The sequence below is a fragment of the Metopolophium dirhodum genome, chromosome 9, assembly GCF_019925205.1.
Source record: "Metopolophium dirhodum isolate CAU chromosome 9, ASM1992520v1, whole genome shotgun sequence".
Lineage (NCBI taxonomy): Eukaryota > Metazoa > Arthropoda > Insecta > Hemiptera > Aphididae > Metopolophium > Metopolophium dirhodum.
In genome coordinates, this window is record NC_083568.1 from 31,176,925 (window position 1) to 31,190,668 (window position 13,744).

The window sequence follows — 13,744 nt, forward strand, 5'->3', positions numbered from 1 at the left end:
ACTATTTTCATTAGAAATAATACCATTTATTTCTTTTAAGAAACCTTGAGTGTAAAATTGTGGAGTTTTTATTCCTATTACTGTATAAGCAATATCTGGTGCTGTATACACAACACCTAATACAATTTCTTTCCCTTTAGGCCATGTTTTATTAATAGGGATTAATTTTTTTATAAAATTAAAGCCTAAACAATTTGATAAATATTCATCAAACCACAGACCAATTGAAGCAGTTATTTTTAATAAATTTTTATTTATTTCAAGATTTATTTTAGGAAAATTTTCCACAAATTTAGTTCCGAATGAATTAAATAAATTTTCAATTTCACCTATTGAATAAATACCAATAAATATTGTACCTAGTGGGATTTGACCATTTCGACCTAATCTAAATTCACATTCTTTTTCAATATTTATGTAATATTCACCATCAATAGGAAAGTACATTTTTTTCTCACTTGTCATTGAAAAATCTATATTACCATTAAAACCTAAATATTTTTTTAATTTTTCATCTAATTTATAATAACAAGGAGATTTGATTGTAATTCTATTAGTTTCATCAGAAAATGATATAATAAGTGGTTCTATTTCTTTGTTCAATTGTTCAATACTATATCTACCTGTTTTTATATGTATTATATTCTGTTTAATTGTTATACAACACTCTGATTCAATATTAATAAAATTGTTGCCTTTCAAAACTAATGAATAGAGACCTAAAAAATGATCACTATCATTATTGTGAATAGGTTTGTTTAAATGAATACAACCCTTTTTAACTTTTATAAATACCATTTATAAAAGTAAATTTATTTTTTTATTTAAAATCAAAATCATGTCTTGTTTTTCCATTCTTTAAAATTTTTTCACAATTATAAATAAGATTCAATTTTGTTTCCGAACATGTATTATACCGTGTTATTTTGTTTTCTGTAAATTCATTTGTATATCTTTCTGGTAAATTTAACATATATTCATCGTTTAATACAACACTTATTCTTTTTCCAAACTTTGTATCAATCATTATGAACTTATTTACTTTGTATGGTTTTCCTTGTTCCAAATCATTAAATTTTATAAATGTATATCCATTGTTCATTTTATTTAAAGCATCTTTAAAGTTTTCCATTTCCATTTCTTATTTATATTAGAAAATATAATTTTTTTTTATTTTCAATAATTTTTTTAAAAAATTTCTATTTAAAAAATTTTTTTCAATATAAATATAAAAAATGAACGAAACTATATATTGTCTTAAATGTAAAATTCAAACAAAAAATATTAATGCAACTAAAATTCAAACAGTTAATGGTAGATGGAGAATTTCATCAAAATGTTTCAACTGTAACACAAATAAAAGTAAATTTATAAAAAATCCTACAATTGGACATAATATTTCCAATAAAAAATTAAATGATACAGATAAAATGATATTAGCTAAAGAACTTCATAAACCAGTTAGAAAAAAATTTCCTAAACGAAGAATAATTACTAAAGGTATTGATGATTTATGGGCTGCTGATTTAGTTATAATGAGAAATTATTCTGATGAAAATGAGGGTTATTCTTATATATTAACTGTTATAGATACATTTTCAAAATTTTCTTGGGCTTTAGAAGTCAAAAAGAAAGATGGAATTAATGTTTCAGAAACATTTCAAAAAATAATAAAACAAGCTATATCACAAAATCATCAAGCACCAAAATTACTCCACGCAGATAAAGGTTTGGAATTTGAAAATAAACATTTTAAAAAAGTTTTGCAAGAATATGGAATTAAAATGTATCACACTCAAAATGAAGAAAAATCGTCAATTATTGAAAGATTTAACAGAACATTAAACAGTAAAATGAGATTACATTTTGAAGTTACAAATTCTAAAAAATGGATTAAAATTTTAAAAAGTTTAATATATGAATATAATTTCAAAGACATACATCGATCTATTGGTATGAGACCTTGTGAAGTAAATAAATCTAACGAAGATGATGTTTTTCATAAATTATTTTCTACAAAAAACAAACCTAAACCAAAAATTAAATTTAGTGTAGGTGATAGAGTAAGAATAACAGCTTCTAAAAAAACATTTGGTAATAAATATAGTAATAATTGGACAAAAGAAATATTTATAGTTAATGAAATTTTATACACAAATCCTATTACTTATAAAATTATAGATTTAAACAATGAAGAGATTATAGGGAGTTTTTATAACCAAGAGTTACAAAAAACAAAATTTTAAATGATATTTTTTAATAGAAATTATTTTATTAAAAAATTGAATGTAAAAAAAAAATAATATTTTCTATAATAAAGAATGGAAGGATTAAATAAAATTGAATCTTTAGTTAAAGAAATTGATATCAATAATAAAATGGATGTATTAAATAAAAAAATATATCCTGCTAAAACTTGTGATAAATGTAATTTAACAATTGGTTCCAAAAGTTGGTCTGCTCATTTGAAATCTATTCGACATCAAAAAAATGATATAGATCAAACAATTTTACCTTGTAGAGTTAATACAAAATATAATGGTGTACCAATTAATCAATATAGACTAAAAAATTTTAATTTTTTGAAAGTAATGCGAAATGAAATAAAAAAAAGTATACAAAAAAAAAATAATAAATGTTATGTGAAATTTTGTGCTTTTGAATACTATGAATATTCTGAGAGTATTAAATATAATCTAAATAAAATTCCAATTGATGGAAATATTTTCATTATTAATCAAGGAGATGATGGTTTTGGAAATGGAAAGCCTTATGTTTCTAAACTATTACATTCACCAACTTGGTTAGAACTTTGTCATATAGCCAATGATCAAATTATTGCAACAGATGATTATAATCACTATTATCTAGACGATATTAAGATTGTTCAAGATTTAGGAAATATTAAAATGTGTGAATTTAGTATGGGATCTTAATATTATTTAAATATTATTTTTAATAAAAATTATTTTTATTAAAAAATTGAATGTAAAAAAATAATAATATTATCTATAATAAATAATGGATAATAAAAAAATTGAAATAAGTGTTAAAGGAAATGTTAACAATAATAAAATGGATAACAAAACTTGTGAAAAATGTAACTTAACAGTTAGTTACAAAAATTGGTCTAGACATTTGAAATCTATTCGTCATCAAAACAATGATCCAGATCAAACAATTATACCTCGATTTAGAGGAACATACAGAGGTACAACAACAAAAAATGTAAGAACAAAACAAGAGAGAATACCAAAAACAGATAAAACTTGTGATATTTGTAAGCTAACAGTTAAATACAACAGTTGGTCTAAACATTTACAGTCTATTCGTCATCAAAATAATGGTATAAGACCAAGAATATCAAGAGAGATAATACCTAAATCACATAGAGTTTTTAATTTTAATGAAGAAATATTTGAAATAAACAACACGATTCGACCTATTTTAAAAAATGAAGAAACAGCATTTCAAAGTAGATTAAAAACTTATATTATTAAAAATAATATGGGTATTAAAGATATACAAACATTTTTAAATCGTTTAGATAATCCAGTAATAGGACGAGTTAAACATGAATTAAAGAAACAAAATTTAAAAGTTAATATTATGTTTATTGCTATATATAAGAGAGGTAAAAATAAAAAAAATATGGAATATGAGGAAAAAAATTTTAAAACACAAAATATAATCTTAACAAAAAATTCTAACTTAAATGATTTTTATACAGAAGTAAAAATTAAAATTGTACAAGAAGAAGAAGATTTTATATTGAAAGGTTCTCAATGGAGACTTCATGAAATTTTAAGTTTGGGAATAAATATAAATAAATATGTTCCTTTTAAGGGTTCTTCATATATTGAATTACCTAAAAACATTGGAGATAAAAAAGCTATTATAAATGTTAAAAATGAAGATGATAAATGTTTTCTTTGGGCAATACTCTCAGCTTTACATCCTGTTGAAAAAAATGGACAAAGAGTTACAAAATATAAAAAATGGGAAAATGAATATGATGATGTAATTAAAAAATCTAAAATAGAATTTCCAGTAAGTACCAAAGATGTTCCAAAATTTGTTAAATTAATTAACAATTTATCTGTTAATATTTACTACCTAGAAGAAAAAAGTAAAAATAAGCATATAATTGTACCATTAGAAGTAACTATAAATGAAAAAACAAATCATATAGATTTGATGTATTTAAGAGAGGATAATGAGAATAAAGGTCATTATTGTTGGATTAAGGATTTATGGAAACTTTGTGGAAGTCAAATGACAAAAGATGGTCATAAAAGAAAAATATGTAAAATGTGTTTAAATAGTTTTGATACAGAAAATAAGTTAAATGAACATAAACATTATTGTGCTAATAATAAAGCTGCTAAAATAGTTCTACCAAAACCCTATAATAAAACTTTAGTATTTGAAAAATATAATAATTCCTTAAGAGTACCTTTTGTGGTTTTTGCTGACTATGAATGTACTCTTAAACCAATATATACTTGTCAACCAAATGATACAGAGTCTTTTACTAATTGTTATCAGAAACATATACCCAATAATTTTTGTTATTATATTAAATATAGTAATGGTGATTATAAACCTCCTGTAACATATTCTGGTCCAAACGTAGCTCAAGTATTTTATGAATGTATGAAAAATGAAGAAATAAGTATTTCTGAAATATATGATAAAATAGTTCCTATGAAATCATTGAATGCAGAACAATTAAATAATTATTATAATAAATCTAATAAATGTCATATTTGTGAAAGATATTTAAGTGAAATACCTCCAATGTTAGAGAAAAAATTTAAAATATATAAAAACACTATTGAATATTATAAAAATACTGATGATGTTAAAAAAATTAAATTGTATGAAGATGATCTTAAAATAATTAATGATAATATTGAATATTATAAAAATACTGATGATGTTAAAAAATTAAAATTGCATGAAGATAAACTTAAAATAATTAAAGACACTATTAAATATTATAAAAATACTGATGATGTTAAAGAATTAAAATTGTATAAAAATATACTTAAAAATATGATTAAAGACACTATCGAATATTATAAAAATACTGATGATGTTAAAAAATTAAAATTGCATGAAGATGATCTTAAAATAATTAAAGACACTATTAAATATTATAAAAATACTGATGATGTTAAAAAATTTAAATTGTATGAAGATAAACTTAAAAACGAAATAGAAAATAAAAATAAAAATATGAGAAAAGTTCGGGATCATGACCACTTAACTGGAGAATATAGAGGAGCAGCACATTCTATCTGTAATCTTAACTACCAAAATCCACGTTTTATTCCAATTGTTTTTCATAATCTTTCAGGTTATGATGCCCATCTATTTATAAAAGAATTTGGGAACGATAATGAACAAATAAAAATGCTCGCAAATAATGAGGAAAAATATATTTCTTTTTCAAAAATTATACCACGTGTAGTAACTAGGAATGGCAAAGACATAAAAATATCTACAGAATTAAGATTTATAGATTCATTCAAATTTTTACCCAGTTCTTTAGACAAGTTAACAAATAATTTAAGAAATGATTCGAAATTAAATTTAAAAAATAAATTCAAAGAACTTAGTAAATATTTTCCTGAAGAACATTTAGATTTAGTTACTAGAAAGTTAGCTTATCCCTATGAGTATATGGATTGTGAAGAAAAATTTAATGAAACATGTTTACCTCCTATTGAAAAATTTTATAGTTCTCTCATTGATAAAAATATAACTAAAGAGGAATATGAAAACTCACAGAAAATTTGGAAAGTGTTTAATATACAAAATATGCGTGAATTCACTAGTTTATATAATAAGATCGATGTTTTATTATTAACAGACATAATAGAAAATTTTAGAGATATTTCTTTAAAAAATTATAAATTAGATCCTATGTGGTATTTTACAACACCAGGATTTGCATGGGATTGTATGTTAAGAATGACAAACGTAAAATTAGATTTATTAACAGATATAGATCAAATATTGTTGTTTGAAAATGGAATCAGAGGTGGTTTATCTCAATGTAGTCAAAGATATTCAAAAGCAAATAATAAATATATGGGAGATAAATTTAAAAAAAAAGAGGAATCAATATTTTTAGAATACTTGGATGCAAATAATCTTTACGGTTGGGCAATGAGTAAATATTTACCTACTGGAGATTTCAAATGGGTTGATAATCTAAATGATTTTGATGTAATGAATATTTCTGACAAATCATCTAAAGGTTATATTTTAGAAGTTGATTTAACTTATCCTGAAGAACTTCATGATCTACATTCAGATTTCCCTTTAGCACCGGAAAGACATTTTGATGACAAACAACTCCCAAAATTATTAACAACTTTGTATGATAAGAAAAAATATATAATACATTATGAAACACTAAAATTATATATTAAATTAGGTTTAAAAATAGAGAAAATTCACAGAGTTTTAGAATTTAGTCAATCTCCTTGGTTAAAAGTTTATATTGATTTTAATACTAATCTTAGATCAGAAGCTAAGAATGATTTTGAAAAAGAATTTTTCAAATTAATGAATAATAGTGTTTATGGACGTACTATGATGAATGTTCGAAATCATGTTGATATAAGATTATGTTCTAATGCACTCCAAGTAGAAAAATTAATTGCAAAACCAAATTTTGATCGAAGAACAATTTTTACTGAAAATTTAGCTGCGGTACATATGAAAAAATGTGAAATAACTTTCAATCAACCAATATATGTAGGAATGTGTATTTTAGATTTATCTAAAATGTTAATGTATGATTTTTATTATAATATAATTAAACAAAAATATGGAAATAGAGTTAGATTGTTATATACAGATACAGATTCACTTATATTAGAAATAAAAACTAATGATTTTTATCAAGATATGAAAATTATGTTAGATCATTTTGACACTTCAGATTATCCAAAAGATAATATTTATGGTTTACCTTTAGTTAACAAAAAAGTCTTAGGCAAGTTTAAAGATGAATTAAATGGAAAAATTATGACTGAATTTATAGGTTTAAGATCCAAATTATATTCACATCGAATCTTAGATTCTGAAAAAGAAATTAAAAAAGCTAAAGGTGTTAAAAAAAATGTTGTGGAAAATAAAATATGTTTTAATGATTTTGAAAATTGTTTACTAACAAAAAAATCAAAATATGTTAAACAAAATTTATTTAGAACTAAGAAACATGATATTTTTACTGTAGAACAAAACAAAAAAGCTTTAAGTGTTTATGATGATAAAAGATTTATTTTAGAAAATGGTATTGATACATTAGCTTGGGGACATTATAAAACAAAAATAGACAGAAATGATTTTGTAGACCATCTCAATACACTAATTAGAAATCAAAATCAAAAAGATTAGAAAAATATATAATAATAACGTGTGCCCCATTTGGGTGAGTGTTAAATATAAATTTCTTTTTAATACATTTTTGCATTTAGATTTTTATTTTTAATATAACAATTATATTAAAAAATATTTTAATTATTATTGCATTTAGATTTTCTTAAAAATATTTTGGGGGGATCATGGCATTTCAATTTTTAATTATTAATATCATAAGTTTTGCGAAAAATATTTTAATTATTATTGCATTTCGATTTTTATTTTTAATAATTAAGTTTTGCGGAAAATATTTTAATTATTATTGCATTTCGATTTTCTGATCTTTTTATACATTGTTTTCTTTGTGATCTTTTATTGATATAATATGGACTGTGCCAGGACTGGTACATATATACTACTATTGTTATATTAAAAATTTATGGAAACTAGTAGGAAGTAAAGTTACGAAAGATGGTCATAAAAGATTTTTGTGTAAAATATGTTTAAATAGTTTTAATACAGAAAATAAGTTAAATGAACATAAACATTATTGTGGTAATAATAAACCTGCTAAAATAGTTTTGCCAGAACCTTATAATAAAACATTACAATTTTAAAATTATAATCATTCGTTAAGAGTCCCTTTTATAGTAGTTCTTGCTGACATTTAAACTACCCTTCAACCAATATACACTTGTAAACCAAGTGATAAAGAGCCTTTTACTAATTGTTATCAGAAACATATACTATATCTAATAATTTTTGTTATTATATTCAATAAGTATATTAAGGTATATTAAGTAATGGTGATTATAAACCTCCTGTAGAATATTCTGGTCCAAACGTAGCTCAAGCATTTTTTGAATGTATGAAAAATGAAGAAATACTTATTTCTGAAATATATGATAAAATAGTTCCTATGGAAACATTGAATGTAGAACAATTAAATAATTATTATTATAAATTTGATAAATGTCATATCTGTGAAAGATATTTATCAGAATTACCTCCAATGTTAGAGGAAAAATTTAAAATAATGTTTGACACTATTAATCATTATAAACAATTTAAAAATATTAATGATGCTAAAAATTTAAAAAAATATTTAGATAAGCTTAAAAATGAATTAGAAAACAAAAATACAAATATGAGGAAAGTTCGGGATCATGACCATTTAACTGGAGAATATAGATGAGCAGCACATTCTATATGTAATCTTAATTACCAAAATCCACATTTTATTCCAATTGTTTTTCATAATCTTTTAGGTTATGATGCCCATCTATTTATAAAAGAATTTGGGAACGATAATGAAAGAATTAAGTTAATCCCAAATAATGAGGAAAAATATATTTCTTTTTCAAAAATGATGCCACGTAAAGTAACTAAGAATAGTGAAGACAAAGTAATATTTACAGAATTAAGATTTATTGATTCATTAAAATTTTTACCTAGTTCTTTAGAAAAGTTAACAAATAATTTAAGAATTTAAATTTAAGAAATAAATTTAAAGAACTTAGTAAATATTTTCCTAAAGAACATTTAGATTTAGTTACTAGAAAGTTAACTTATCCCTTCGAGTATATGGATTGTGAAGAAAAATTTAATGAAACATGTTTGCCTCCTATTGAAAAATTTTATAGTTCTCTCACTGATAAAAATATAACGATAGAGGAATATAAAAACTCACAAAAAATTTGAAAAGTGTTTAATATACAAAATCTTCATGAATTCACTAGTTTATATAATAAGATTGATGTTTTATTGTTAACAGATATAATAGAAAATTTCTAAAAAAAAGACATTTCTTTAAAAAATTATAAATTAGATCCTATGTGGTATTACACAACACCAGGATTTGTGTGGGATTGCATGTTAAGAATGACAAAAGCAAAATTATATTTACTAAAAGATGTCGATCAAATGTTGATGTTTGAATCTGGAATCAGGGGTGGCTTATCTCAATGTAGTCAAAGATATTCAAAAGCAAATAATAAATATATGGGGGATAAATTTTAAAAAAAGGAGGAATCAATATTTTTAGAATATTTGGATGCAAATAATCTTTATGGTTGGGCAATGAGTAAATATTTACCTACTGGAGATTTCAAATGGCTTAGGTTAATTGATAAACAAACAAAATTAAATTCAAATGGGTTTGGGTAATGAATATTTCTGATAAATCACGTATAGGTTTTTAGAAGTCTATTTATCTTATCCTAAAGAACTTCATGATCTACATTCAGATTTCCCTTAAGCACCAGAAAGAAATTTTGATAACAAACAACTTCAAAATTATTAACAACTTTGTACGATAAGAAAAAATATATAATACATTATGAAACACTAAAATTATATATTAATTTAGGTTTAAAGATAGAGAAATTTCATTGAGTGTTACAATTTAGTCAATCACCTTGGTTCTAATCTTAAATCAGAAGTTAAGAATGAGTTTGAAAAAGAATATTTCAAATTAATGAACAACAGTGTTTATGGACGTACCATGATGAATGCTCGAAATCATGTTGATATAAGATTATGTAGTATGTACTGATGCTCTTCAATTAGAAAAAATAATTGCGAAACCAAATTTTGATAGAAGGACAATTTAAGAAAATTTAGAAAATTTAGCTGCAGTCCATATGAAAAGAACACAAATATTTTTCAAACAACTAATATATATAGGAATGAGTGTTTTAGATTTATCTAAATTTTTAATGTATGATTTTTATTATTATATAATAAAGAAAAAATATGGAAATAGAGTTAGATTGTTATATACAGATACAGACTCACTAATATTAGAAATAAAAATTTTGAAATTCAATTTTGTGAAAAATATTTTAATTATTAATGCAATTCAATTTTATTTTATTAATAATAGGTCATGATTCATGAATGTAAAAAAATTTTTAAGTATTAATACATTTCAATTTTGTGATCTTTTTGCACATTGTTTTCTTTGTTATCTTTTATGTTATAATGCACTGCGCCAGGAATGGTATATATGTTTTAATTATTAATTGTTCTATTTAATATTATTATTTAAATTATTTTTCCTCATAACTGACAACGTCGCAAACATTTTTATGCGGAATCGTATTAAATTTGGGTTGAATAAAAAAAATCTTTTGTATTACGAAAATGTGCGGAATCAGGTAGGTAATAAGTAGGGGCCGGAATTATATTCTTTTGCATATTTTTTTTGAGGCTATGCAGTCAGACGGGGGTTCGAAATCTTTACAAATCATGAAACTGGTTAATTAATGGCAAAAGTTTTTTTTAGCATATTTGAGAATATTTTGTACAATAAAGAATATTTGAGAATACATCGATTAATTTGTATAGACATTCGATATTTTTTGTTGCAGTGGCGTAAATAATATAAATTATGTGTCCGATAATAGTGATATGATATTGATACATTATATACGTATTATAACCATCATATAGCATGCCTTAATTAGTAATGTACTGTAATATTCTGTAGTAGATAAGAGACTTATCTAAGATAACGATGCCCGAAAAGAAATGGAATTATTACTACACTTTAAAAATAGCTAGCTCCAGGCCTTCGATTATTACTACATGTACGGTACAACACTGCAGTGTCGCACTGTCGCGTGTGGTGTAGTGTTGACGAGGTATACATTATAGTTTCATTATATTTCATTAGTTACTTGTTTTTACTTGTTCATAATGCCGAAAAAACCATCAACTAAATTAAAAGATTTAATTTTGCAGTGGATTCAACCATTAAATAAAAACAATATAAATTTTACAACTGATGGCACAACTCTTTTTTGTCAAGTGTGTAATAAAAATGTACCGTGCATTAAAAAGTCTCAGTTATCACAACATGTAGATACATTTTCTCACTAAGAAGCTCAAAAGCGTAAGTTAAACACTTCAAAACAATTGTTTTTATCAGAATCGACTTCTAAAAAAAAATGTAAATGAATTTGATGAAGATTTATGTTTGAGTCTTATTGCCGCAAATATACCGTGGTATAAATTGCAAACTCCACAATTTCGGGCATTTTTAGAAAAGTATACTGGCAAACATATACCCGATGAAAGTCTGTTAAGAAAAAATTATCTATCACATTGTTATAATAAGACTTTATCCAATATAAAAAATTAAATAAGCGATAATAATATTTGGTTTGCTGTTGATGAGACAACGGATATAAATGGCCGTTTTGTGGCGAATTTATTGGTTGGGATATTAAGTCAAATCATCTGACTCGTTCTTTTCTCTTAACATGTAAAGTTTTAGAAAAGACTAATCATTCTACTGTGGCTCGATTTGTGAATGATGGGTTAAAATTACTGTGGCCATTGGGCGGAAATGATGAAAAAGTATTGTTGATGCTCTCAGATGCTGCGCCGTACATAGTGAAAACGGGACATTCACTAGCAGTTTACTATCCCAACTTAATTCATGTTACATGTGTAAGCTCACATGTTTAATAGGGTTGCAGAAAGGGTTAGAGAAATGTACCCAGACATAAATAAATTAATTAATACCATAAAAAAGTATTTCTTAAATCTCTATACCATGTACAAGTGTATAAAGAAATATTACCAGATATTCCGTTACCCCCTGAACCAGTATTAACCAGATGGGGAACGTGGTTGGAAGCTGCTATTTTTAACTGTAATAATTTCCAAGGTTTAAAAAAAGTTGTTGAAGAATTAAGTAGTACAAAATCTCCCAGTCAGTCAGTACTTAAATGTAAAACAGTTTTTGACATAGAAACCATAGAAAACGATCTAATATTAAATAAGGTCCATTTTTTTGTTCTCGTAACATCCATCAAAAGTTTGGAAAAATCTAATGTGTCTCTTGTTCAAACTTCAAAAAATACCCGGAGAAAATGGAAATAAAATAAAAATAAAAATTGATCAACTTCAACAAAAATATAAAGGGCTCATCATTATGAAAAACGTAGCTAAAGTGTTGAATGGAAATAATGAAGTTCAACTTATAGACAATTTTTCACCGGCTATGATTACTGATTTGCAAAATGCTCCCGTGACTTCAGGTGACGTCGTACGTTCATTTAGCACGTATAAAAATAAATTAACAGACCGTCGGTCGTACAAATATGACACCAGAACACATGGAGCAAAATATAGTTGTTAACTGTTTTCAAAAATTTTCGTAATTAAAAATACCTTATTGTTATTAATATAATTTAATCAATTTTTTTTTTTACATGTATTATTTTGCTTATTTTTTGCATATTATTTTTTATCATATACTTTTGTATATTACTTTTTATACTTAATTATATCAGTTTTTTTTGCATTATTTTGCATATAAATGAATATTTTTATTTCAAGAGAATATTTTCATAAAAAAGCATATTTTTTTGCATATTTTATTATGATTTTTAAAGAATATTGGAAGAATATTTTCAACTTTTTAAGAGAATATTAGCATCTTATTTTGGCTATTTTAAAAGAATATAATTCCGGTCCCTAGTATATTGTGCGGAATCATGTGCCGCCCCAGTGTCTAGCGTCACTACCGCCTGGACGTAGGTCGCGTTTGACGCGGCCGTGTTGTTCCACTGTTTGACGCTACAGGGAAACTTCTTATTAAGCTACAGTTTTATTTTTTAATGATAAAGCGTTAAATATTGTTATTATTACATATAACACGAACTTGAATATTATTTAGGTTTGAAAACCGGTGTATTTATGTTGATGGCACGTTCAAGTATTATCCAAATTTTTTTTATCAGATGTTCACCGCTCTCATGTTTTACATAATGGACATTATGTTCCCCTTATTTACTGTTTTTTACCAGATTTACCGTCAGTAACCTACGGAAGAGCTTTTTCAGCGTTGTGTGATCACTTAAATCCAGAAGTTGTTTTCGTAGATTTTGAAGAAACTATTCACTCTGCATTACGAAAAACGTGACCATCGGTAAAAATAAAGGGGTCTAGATTCAGTCAGTGGGACTTGCTTCAGAATTCCGGGACAAAGATTCTGGAATCGGAAGAGCGCTAAAACATTTATTTGGCTTTCCTTACCTACCACCGTCGACTGTTAGGTTAAGAAAGTCTTGGATTGTTTCACAGATGATTTAATGGCTATCAAACCAAAAGACGATAAAGTAGATAAAGTTTTAGACTATATATTTTTGAAAATTATATAATGTCATTATATATTATATAATAGTCGTTTCCCTCTTGAAATGTTGGCAGAATGTTCATCTTCTCTTTCTTTAACCACTTATGGTTGTAAAGCATTCCACAGTAAATTTAACAAAGAATTCAATACTATACTCATTCAAATATTTTTAAGGTTATTGACATACTAACCAATATACAATCTGAAACGTAAATT